General features: G+C 37.4%; 1 protein-coding gene across 1 annotated transcript in view; it reads right to left on the bottom strand.

Annotated features, from left to right (window-relative positions):
* Positions 1–96: 96 nt before the first annotated feature.
* LOC116633534 (OX-2 membrane glycoprotein-like) overlaps positions 97–10,446 on the bottom strand; it is a 29,599-nt gene continuing 19,249 nt past the window's right edge. The window contains exon 6 of the mRNA XM_032406137.1: positions 97–213. The gene's annotated coding sequence lies outside the window, so the exon portion shown is untranslated. The remainder of the gene's footprint in view (positions 214–10,446) is intronic.

The raw sequence follows: 10,446 nt of genomic DNA, 5'->3' as shown, positions 1-10,446 counted from the left end.
TTTAACCAACAGACGCTTTTTAAAAACAAATGCACATTTATTTTTATCCAGAATCAAATTTTGTATTCAAGCAATCAATTCTGTAATGATCTCTTCTTTCAGAGTGACTGGTTGGTTTGTTTGTTTATTTGTCTTCTTACATGGAGGAGTTTCCTTCCACTTGTTTGGCGAGGCAGATTCTTCTTATTTTAACAAGTTCCAGAGTTCTTGGCTCTTAGAGAGAGAGAGAGAGGTAAACAGATCATTGAATTATTCATCTCCTGAAATCTTCCTGTTTTCTTACCACCACCCTCTGACAAGGTGCTGGGAAAGAGCTTTTAGTTAAGGATCTGTGGACCTGTAAACCTGAGAGCTGTAATTATAATATAATGACTGGACCTTTCCACATAAACAGAAACATGACCACACATAATCAAAGGATTAAATGACTCATGGGCTGCCAAACAGGACACATAAAAGAAAATCAACTTATAGACATAGTATAGTGACATTAAGAAGATCAAATTAAGAAAATCAAGGAGAAAATTCTAAAAAACTTCAAAAGTGAAGAGAGACACACAAAGGAAAGAGGATCAAAGTGACCTTAAATGTCATAAGGCAGTGCCAGGTGCAGGAAGGCAATGAGTTAATTTTCATATTGAAGAAAACCAACTTTGAATTCCACGTCATCTCTTATAAACATTGCTACACAGGTATATTTAATTTTTTTTTATTTTTTCATCAAATGTATCATTTTGTAGAGGAGCATGCAAACATCACAAGTATACAACTCGATGTCATAGCCAGAAGCACATCAAAAACTGCACATTCCCAGCTCTCCAGAGCCTGTCACTAGCACCACCACCACCCCCCGCCCCTGCCCCACTGTCCTACTTTTAACCTCCTAGACTAGGCTTGCCTGTTGGTACACTTCATGTAAATGGCATCAGAGACGACGTCCTCAGTTGTGTCTGGGTTCTTTCACTCAGCAGGAGGTTTGAAGAATTCTTCCTTGTGACTGCATATAGTTGTGATTCGTTCATTCTCTCTGTTGTAGACTATCCATTCTGTAAATACTCTACACCACATTTATTTCTCCATGCTGCTGGTAATGGAAATCTGTTTTCCAGTTTAGGGTTGTTTTTAATAGTGGTGCTATAAACATTCTTCTACGTGGCTTTTTGTGAACCTGTGTAGACCATTCTGTTAGATTATTTTTTATTTTTGCCAGATATGTCTTTTCCTTTTGCTTTATTTTTAATCTTTCTCTATTCTTTTTTTTTCCCCAAGTGTCAGATATTTTGCTGGACCTAAATTTTTAAAATCTACTCAAAGACTCTGTTCCAGATTTTATAAACAAAATATTATACAATTATAGGATAAAAAAAGATTTCTGTAAAGGATATAATTCTCATAAAATTTATTCCATCCAAACTCTCCATGAAAACACTTTCAAGAGTATTCTAAGAAAACGGAACATTAATCCGGGAGGATGCAACATAGAAAGATATATAGAAGGAATAAATAATTCATCAAAATTTATAATTGTCCCCAAAAGCAAGATCCCCCAAATTATAAAACCTACATGGAAGGAGGAAAAGAGATATGAGAGGTAAGTGAGAATTTTGGCAAGATATACATTTTTAAGAAATTGACATTATAGGGGGCCTGGGTGGCTCAGTCATTAAGCGTCTGCCTTCGGCTCAGGTCATGATCCCAGGGGCCTGGGATTGAGCCCCACATTGGGCTCCCTGCTTGGCAGGAAGTCTGCTTCTCCCTCTCCCATTCCCCCTGCTTGTGTTCCCTGTCTCACTGTGTCTCTCTCTGTCAAATAAATAAATAAAATCTTTTTTTAAAAAAAGAAAGAAATTGACATTATAAAATAAAGAGCAGTATTGTCCTTAGTAAGTTAGGAAAGAACATCAGAAGAATAGTAACAAAAGAATATTTAACTTCACAACAGCATGGGAGAAAAAAGAATATAACTAAAATGATATGAAAGTTAAAAATAAAATGGAAAAGATGTCCTATTATATCAGTTACTACAACATATACAAATAGGTTAAAAACACAAAAAGATAGAAACCTAGGACACAGAAGAGTGAACAAGGGAGGGGAAAAATCCCTGCCATTATGAAGCATAAACATTACTTTAAAAAGTCTTCGGAAAAGAAAAAATGTGCTTACATAATTTAACATTTGGCAAACAAGGGAAAGATGACATTTACAATTCTTGGATAAATCTAAAGAAGCAGTTAGAGCTAATTTATCATCTTAACTGTACTTATCATATACCAATGTTGAGCAAAAGAAGCAGTGAACTCAATGAAATAAAAAGTGTAGATAAAACTAAAGGCAAAAATCAATAAAAAGGAACAAAATTGAATGACTATAAAAAGAGCTTTTTCTAGAAATTAATTAAACAAACCTATGGTAAAAATTACTAAGAAAATTGGGGTCCCTGGATGGCTCAGTTGGTTAAGCGTCTGACTGTTGATTTCAGCGGAGGTCATGATCTCAGGGTGGTGAGATCAAGCCCTGTGTGGGGTTCTGCGCTGGGTGTGGAGCCTGCTTAAGATTTTCTCTCTCCCTCTCCCTCTGACCTTCCCCCCATCTAGAAAATTACTAAGAAAGTTAGAAAAAAAGAAACAATATAAAATGAAATATGAGAAGTAGAACTGACATAACAAATAGAAAAAAATAAGACAATATTATGAACATTCATATCAATTTGAAAACACAAAGTGGATAAAATTCTGAAAATGACAAGTTGGTCATAAAAATTTAAAGACTGACGCTTTAACAATATTAAGTCTTCCAATACATGACTATAGGATATTGTTCCATTTGCTGTGTTTTCTCTAATTTCCTTCATTGATTTTTTTAAGTTTATTTATTTTTAGTAATCTCTACACCCAATTTGAACACAAACTCATGACCCCAACATCAAGAGTCACATGCTCTACCTACTGAGCCAGCCAGGTGCCCCTCATTAACATTTTATATCAGTATGCAAGTCTTTCACCTCCTTTGTTAGGTTTATTCCTAAGTATTTTATTCCTTCTTGTGTTATTGTAAATGGAATTGTTTTTCCTAATTTCCATTTCAGACAGTTCATTATTAGCGTGTAGAAACACAACTGACTTTTGTATGTTGATTTTGTATTCTGCAATTTTACTGAATTTGCTTATTTGTTCTAAAAGTTTTTTATGGAGTCTTTGGGATTTTCTACATATAAGATCATGGCATCTGCAAGCAGGGACACTTTAGGTCTTCCTTACTGATTTCCCTGCCTTTTGTTTTGTTTTGTTTTGTTTTGTTTTGTTTTTCCTCCACTAAATCTGTGGCTAGGACATTCAGTATTATGTTAAACAAAAGTGGGAAGAGGGAGCATTCATGCTTTGTTCCTGATTATTGAAGTCAAGCTTACAGTGTTTTACCACTGAGTGGGTTGTTAGCTATGGGTTTTTCATATATGACATTTATTATGTTGAGATACTTTCCTTCTTTCTATACCTAGTTTGTTCAAAGTTTTTATCATGAAAGTGTTTAGAATTTTTTCAAATGCTTTTTCTACATGTATTTAGATGATTGTGTGATTTTTATTCTTTATTGTGTTAATATGGTGTATCACATTAATTTTCAGATGTTGAATTATCCCTACGTCCCAGGGATTACTACTACTTGGTTATCCTGTATGAGCCTTTTAATATGCTGTTGGATTCAGTTTGCTAGTATTTTGTTGAAGATTTTTGCATCTATATTTGTCGAATTTTGGCTGGCTATTTTACTTGTGACGTCCTTGGCTGTGATGTCAAGGTAATGTGGGCTTCAAAAAATGAGTTTGGAAGTATTCCCTCCTCTTCAATTTTTTTGAAGGCGTTTGAGAAGCATTGGCATTAATTCTTGTTTAAATGTTTGGTAGAATTCACTAGTGAAACCATATAGTCCTGGCCTTTTCCCTGTTGAAAGTTTTTTGATTTCTGATTTACTCTCCACCTAGTTAGAGGTCTATCCAGGCTTTCTACTTTATGATTTAATCATGGGAGGTTAGATGTTTCTAGGAATTTATCCATTTCTTCTAGGTTACCCAGGCTGTTAGTGTATAATTTTTCATAATAGTGTCTTATGACCCTTTTTATTTATATGGCATCAGTCTCTTCTTTCATTTCTGATTTTATTTATTTGAGTCTTCACTCTTTTTTTCTTAGTTTAGCTGATGGTTTATCAATTTTGTTTACCTTTTCAGAAAACCAGCTCTCCATTTTGTTAATTTTTTCTGTTATTTTTGTTTTTTCCTGCTCAAATTTTTGTTACTTCCTTCTGCTAACTTTGAGATCAGTTTTTTCTTCTTTTTCTAGCTCCTTAAGGACTAGAGTTGGGTGTTTTATGCAATCCTTATCAAAATTCCCATAGCGTTTTTTGACAGAAATTTAAAAAAAACACACACACACAATTCTATAATTCACATGGGACACAAAAAACCATGAATAGTTAAATCAATCTTGAGAAAGAAAAATGAAGCTGGGGGCATCATACTTCCTGATTTCAAAATATAATACAAAGGTACAGTAATCAAAACAGAGCAGAACTGGCATAATGACAGACATATGGACCTAGGGAATAGATTAGAGAACTCAGGAATAAATCCACGCATTTGTGGTCAACCGATTTTTACAAGGGTGTCAAGAACACACAATGGAGGTAGGATCATCTCTTGAATGAATGATGTTGGGAAAACTAAATATCCACATTCAAAAGCATGAAACTGGACCCTTCCTTCACAACACCAGAAAAATCAACTCAAAATAGATTAAAGACTTAAATGTAAAACCTGAAACTATAAAACTCCTAGAACACATGGGGAAAAAGTTTCATGAGGTTGGTCTTGGCAATGATTTCATGGCTATGACAACAAAAGTACAGACAACCAAAACCACAAATAGACAAATGGGACTCTATGAAGCTAAAAAGCTACTGCATGGCAAAGGAAACAACAGACTGAAAGGGCAGGCTATGGAATGGGCAGAAATACTTTCAGGAGTCCTTAGGAGACATAATTCATCACAAGCATGCCGATATTGGTTTCTCACTGTTATTAATGCATCTAAGACTGTAACCTATTTGCATGTATTCGAGCTATGCAACGGGAAGTGATTACTCAGGTTCACCGGCAAGTAGCTCCAGGGTAGGCAACAACTTTTGGTGGCTTTCAGGGTTCATTCTTCTCCACATGAATCTGGAAGGTCTTGACTCAAGCCTGAAGTGTTTGTGGTCCTCCAGGCCCTTGCTGATGGTTCGTAGCCCTGAGCCTCTGCATCCTACTTCTCTCACTGTCACATCATCTGGCCTAATGAGTTTCTAAAACTGGTTTTCATTTTATTGAGGGCATGTTTCCAGGTATGTTTTTAAATTAATCAGTGCTAGTGATAAAAGATAACGAACTCTGGAAAAAAGTTTCAAACCATCTAAATGATAAGAGGTTCATCTCCAAGGGGAACCCTCCTATGCTATTGGTGGGAATGCAAGCTGGTGTAGCCACTTCTGGAAAATAGTATGGGGGTTCCTCAAAAAGTTGAAAATAGAGCTACCCTACGACCCAGCAATTGTACTACTGGGTATTTACCCCAAGGACACAACTGTAGTGAACCAAAGGAGCACCTGCACCCCATGTTTGTAGCAGCAGTGTCCACAATAGCCAAACTATGGAAAGAGTTCAGATGTCCATGGGCAGATGAATGGATAAAGACGATGTGGTGCATATATACAATGGAATATTATGCAGCCATCAAAAAAAATGAAATCTTGCCATTTGCAATGATGTGCATGGAACTAGAGGGTATTATGCTAAGCGAAATAAGTCAATCAGAGAAAAACAATTATCATATGATCTCACTGATATGTGGAATTTGAGAAATAAGGCAGAGGATCATAGGGGAAGACAGGAAGAAATGAAACAAGATGAAACCAGAAAGGAAGACAAATCATAAGAGACTCTTAATCTCAGGAAACAAACTGAGGGTTGCTGGAGGAGAGAGGGGTGGGGAGATGGGATAACTGGGTGACAGACATTGAGGAGGGCATGTGATGCAATGAACACTGGGTATTATATGACTGATGAATCACAGACCTGTACCCCTGAAACAAATAATACATTAAATGTATTATTGTAAATGTAATTAAATACATTAAATGTATCATTATAAATGTAAATTAATTGAATTTAAATTAAAAAAAAAAAGCTAGTTAGTGGCAGAATTAAGCCTCAGTTGGGGGAAAAAAAAAGAGGTTAATCTCCAAAGCATATAAAGAACTCCTGCAACTCAGTAGCAAAAGAAAACTAATAACCCAACTAAAAAAATAGGCTAAGGATTTGAACAGATATTTCTCCAAAGAAGATATAAACGGCTAACAAGTATGTGAAGAAGTGCTCAATGTCATTAATCATCAGGGAAATGCAAATCAATACCACAGTGAGATATTACCTGACACATGCTGGGATGGCTGTTATCAAGAAAACAAGACAGGGCAGAGTAGGAGGATTCTGAGTTCATCTCCTCCCACTGACACACCAAGGCAACAACTACATGTGATGCAACTCACTCTGAAAACAAGCCTGGTGAGACTGGCGGGACAGATTTTTCACAAATAAAGACATAAACGGGAGTCCCATTGAAAAGGGTAGGAAGGGCAGAGGTGCAGCCAGGAACCAAACTTCCAGCATGGTGACCTACAAGCCGAAGGGATTTCATAAGTGCGGAGGTCCTCCCCGAGGAGCAAGGGGATCAAGCCCCACATCAGACACCCCGGGGGCTCTGATACAGGGAAGGGAAGGTGAAGCCTCATAATGATGGGGGAAACAAAGGCAAAAGAAATGCAGCTTAAATTAAAATTGCCTTACAGCTTGCAGCTCACTGATAGACACCTGAAACACGCAAAGTGTGACCTTCCTCAAGGAACTCCTGGCTGCCTTAGTGACTTAATGTTTTTTATTGTATTTTATTTTATTATTTCATTATTTTTTTGATTAACATATAATGTATTATTTGTTTCAGGGGTACAGGTCTGTGATTCATCAGTCTTACACAACACCCACCACAACACATACCCTCCCCAATGTCTGTCCCCCAGCCACCCTATCCCCCTATCCCCTTCCCCTCCGGCAACCCTCAGTTTGTTTCCTGACATTAAGAGTCTCTTATGGTTTGTCTCCCTGTCTGGTTTCGTTGTCTCAACTTTTCCTCTCTTCCCCTATGATCTTCTACCTTGTTTCTTAAGGTCTGCGTATCAGTGAGATCATGTTTAAAAGTAACCTTATCTTGGCAGCAGCTGGCCCTTCAAGGTCCTGAAAAGCAAGGCTTTTCAGATTCCTCTGAGACTTGCTCCATCCCTAACCCCCATGAATTAAAAAGTAGGCAATCAGTCACTGCTCATAATCCCAGTATAGCTCTTTCTGCCCACAGGTCCTGTCTTTTGAGTAGGGAAGGGGTGAAGGTATAGGCTGGGGAGATAGGAGGCCCCTGACTCCCTTGACTAGGCTCTGGAACTATTCCTGGCAAGTGGAGACACTGAGACAGAGCAGAACAAGAGATAAGGTGGGGCACCTGGGTGGCTCAGTCTGTTAAACGGCTGCCTTCAGCTCAGGTCATGATCCCAGGGTCCTGGGATTGAGTTCCGCATTGGGGTCCCTGCTCAGCGGGGACCCTGCTTCTCCCACTCCCTCTACTGTTACCCCCACTTGTGCTCTCTGGCTCTCTCTCTTAAAAAAATTAAAAAAAGAAGAACAAGAGATAAGGGGACAAACCAAGACAGCACAAGAATCTCAAGGCCACAAGCTTCCCAGTCAGTTTCAATAAAAGACTGCCACTAAAAGCCCTCAGTGGCAACCCATTCAGGACCCTTTCACTCTAGAGAGCTTTTTTCTTTCCTTTCTGCTCTCACCTTCACTTCGTAGCTTCACTTTACCCTTTTGTGTCCATGAGATTCATTCTTCCACTCCGTGAGACAAGAGCCCTGCAATCCTGCAACACTAACATCTGGCTTTGAAAATCAGCAGGACTTGGGGCACCTGGGTGGCTCAGTCATTAAGCATCTGCCTTCGGCTCATGTCATGATCCCGGGGTCTGGGATCGAGCCCCGCATCGGGCTCCCTGCTCGGTGGGAAGCCTGCTTTTCCCTCTCCTGCTCCCCCTGCTTGTGTTCCCTCTCTCGCTGTCTCTCTCTCTGTCAAATAAATAAATAAAATCTTTAAAAAAAAAAAGAAAGAAAGAAAATCAGCAGGACTTAATTCTAGGAGCTTTGAAAATTGGTGGAGCTTCCTTTGGGGAGAGCCAGAGGGATACAGAAATTGGGACTCTTAAAGAGCCAGCACACTATATCACTCTGAGACCCAGCACAGGGGCGGCATTTTGAAAAGCACCTGGGTTACCCATGAAGGAGATTTATGGACTAATTTTAGCATGTCTGTGAATTACTATTGTTAAATGAGATATATATATCTATATTCATATAGCTATAGATATCAATCACATCTTCTGTATCCATTCATATACATATATACATACATATATATATATATATATAATGGAATATTACTCAGCCATAAAAAATAAAAAAGAATGAAATCTTGCCATTCACAACATGGATGGACCTAGAGGATATTATGCTAAGTGATGTAAGTCAGACAGAGAAAGAAAAATATCATGTGACTTCAGTTATATGTGGAATCTAACAAACAAAACAAACCAACATACCAACCAACCAACAAAAAACAGAAAGATTCATAAATACAGAGAACAAACTGATAGTTACCCAAGGGGAAGGTGGTGGGGGAATGGGCAAATTCAGGTGAAGGGAATTAAGAGGTACAAACTTCCAGTTATAAAATAATTAAGTCACAGGGATGAAAAGTACAGTATAGGGAATAATCAATAATATGGTAATAACTTTATAACAGAAGGTAGCTACTAGTATTGTGGTGAGCATATGCAATATATAGAATTGTCAAGTCACCATGTTGTACACCTGAACTAATACATAATATTGTATGTCAACTGTACTTCAATTAAAAAAAAACTTGTTAATAACTAGAAAGAAACAAAACAAAACAAATAAAACAAGAAACAGAAGACAACACATGTCGGTGAGGATGTGGAGAAATAGGAACCCTTGTGCGCTATTGGTGGGGATGCAAAATGGTATAGCCACTGTGGAAAACAGTATGGAGATTTCTTTAAAAATTAAAAATAGAACTATATATGATGCAATCCCACTTCTGGATATTTATGTAAAAGAACTGAAATCAGAAGCTCAAGGAGCTATTAGTACTTTCATGTGTTCATTGCAGCACTATGCACAATAGCCAAGATGTGGGAACAACCTAAATGTTGATCTACAGATGAATGGATAAAGAAAATGTGATATATACATGCAAAAGAATACTACTCAGCCTCAAAAAGAAGGCAATTCTGCAATAGGTGACAATATTGGTGAAGCACAAGGACATTATGCTAAGTGAGATAAGCCAGCCATAGAAAGACAAATGCTTCATGATTCCACTTATGTGAAGACTCTAAAATAATCAAATTCATAGAATCAAAGAGTAAGCAGTAGTTGCCAGGGGCTGGGGAAAGGGAGAAATGGAGAGCTACTAACCAATAAGCATAAGTTAAGCAATGTGAGTAAGTTCTAGAGATCTGCTATACAACATTGTACCTATAATCAACAATACTATATTGTATGCTTAAAAATTTTGTTAGGAGTATAGATCTCGTGCTAAATGTTCTTACTACAATAAAATAAAATCATTTAAAATTAGGAAAAGAATAATAAAAATCAGCATAAAAATTCATAATTTAATAAGCCAGTCACTTTGAAAGCAATTAAGCTGAAATCAAAGAAAACCCCACAGACCCAGATAATTGTGAAGGAATAGAAGTAGCCATCTTATATACATGTTTCTAAATGGAGAACTATTAAAAGATTAAGTTCTTTCTCTGAGGCTACTGTCAATTTCAAAATCTTAATTTGAAAATTTTATTTCAAAGCCAGGGAAAGATAATTTAAAAAAATGAAAATTATTGTCCTGTTTTATTTATAAATATAAGCAAAAAAATACTCCCAGAATGGTTTAACACTAGATATCTCTCAACGCAATTTATCATATTAATGGACTACTATGGAAAATTCATATGACTATATTAACAGATACAAAATTACTTCTTAAGTTCAAAGTCTATATATAATAAAATGACAGAAAATAGAAATATTAAAATGTTTCTTGAGATTGATAATATGATTAATAGCCAAACAGGTGGGGCGCCTGGGTGGCTCAGTCGTTAAGCGTCTGCCTTCGGCTCAGGTCATGATCCCAGGGTCCTGGGATCGAGCCCCATATCGGGCTCCCTGCTCCGCGGGAAGCCTGCTTCTCCCTCTCCCACTCCCCCTGCTTGTGTTCCCTCTCCTCTG

Source organism: Phoca vitulina, unplaced genomic scaffold, assembly GCF_004348235.1.
Source record: "Phoca vitulina isolate PV1807 unplaced genomic scaffold, GSC_HSeal_1.0 scaffold8, whole genome shotgun sequence".
Classification (NCBI taxonomy): domain Eukaryota; kingdom Metazoa; phylum Chordata; class Mammalia; order Carnivora; family Phocidae; genus Phoca; species Phoca vitulina.
This window is presented reverse-complemented; position numbering and strand designations above follow the sequence as displayed.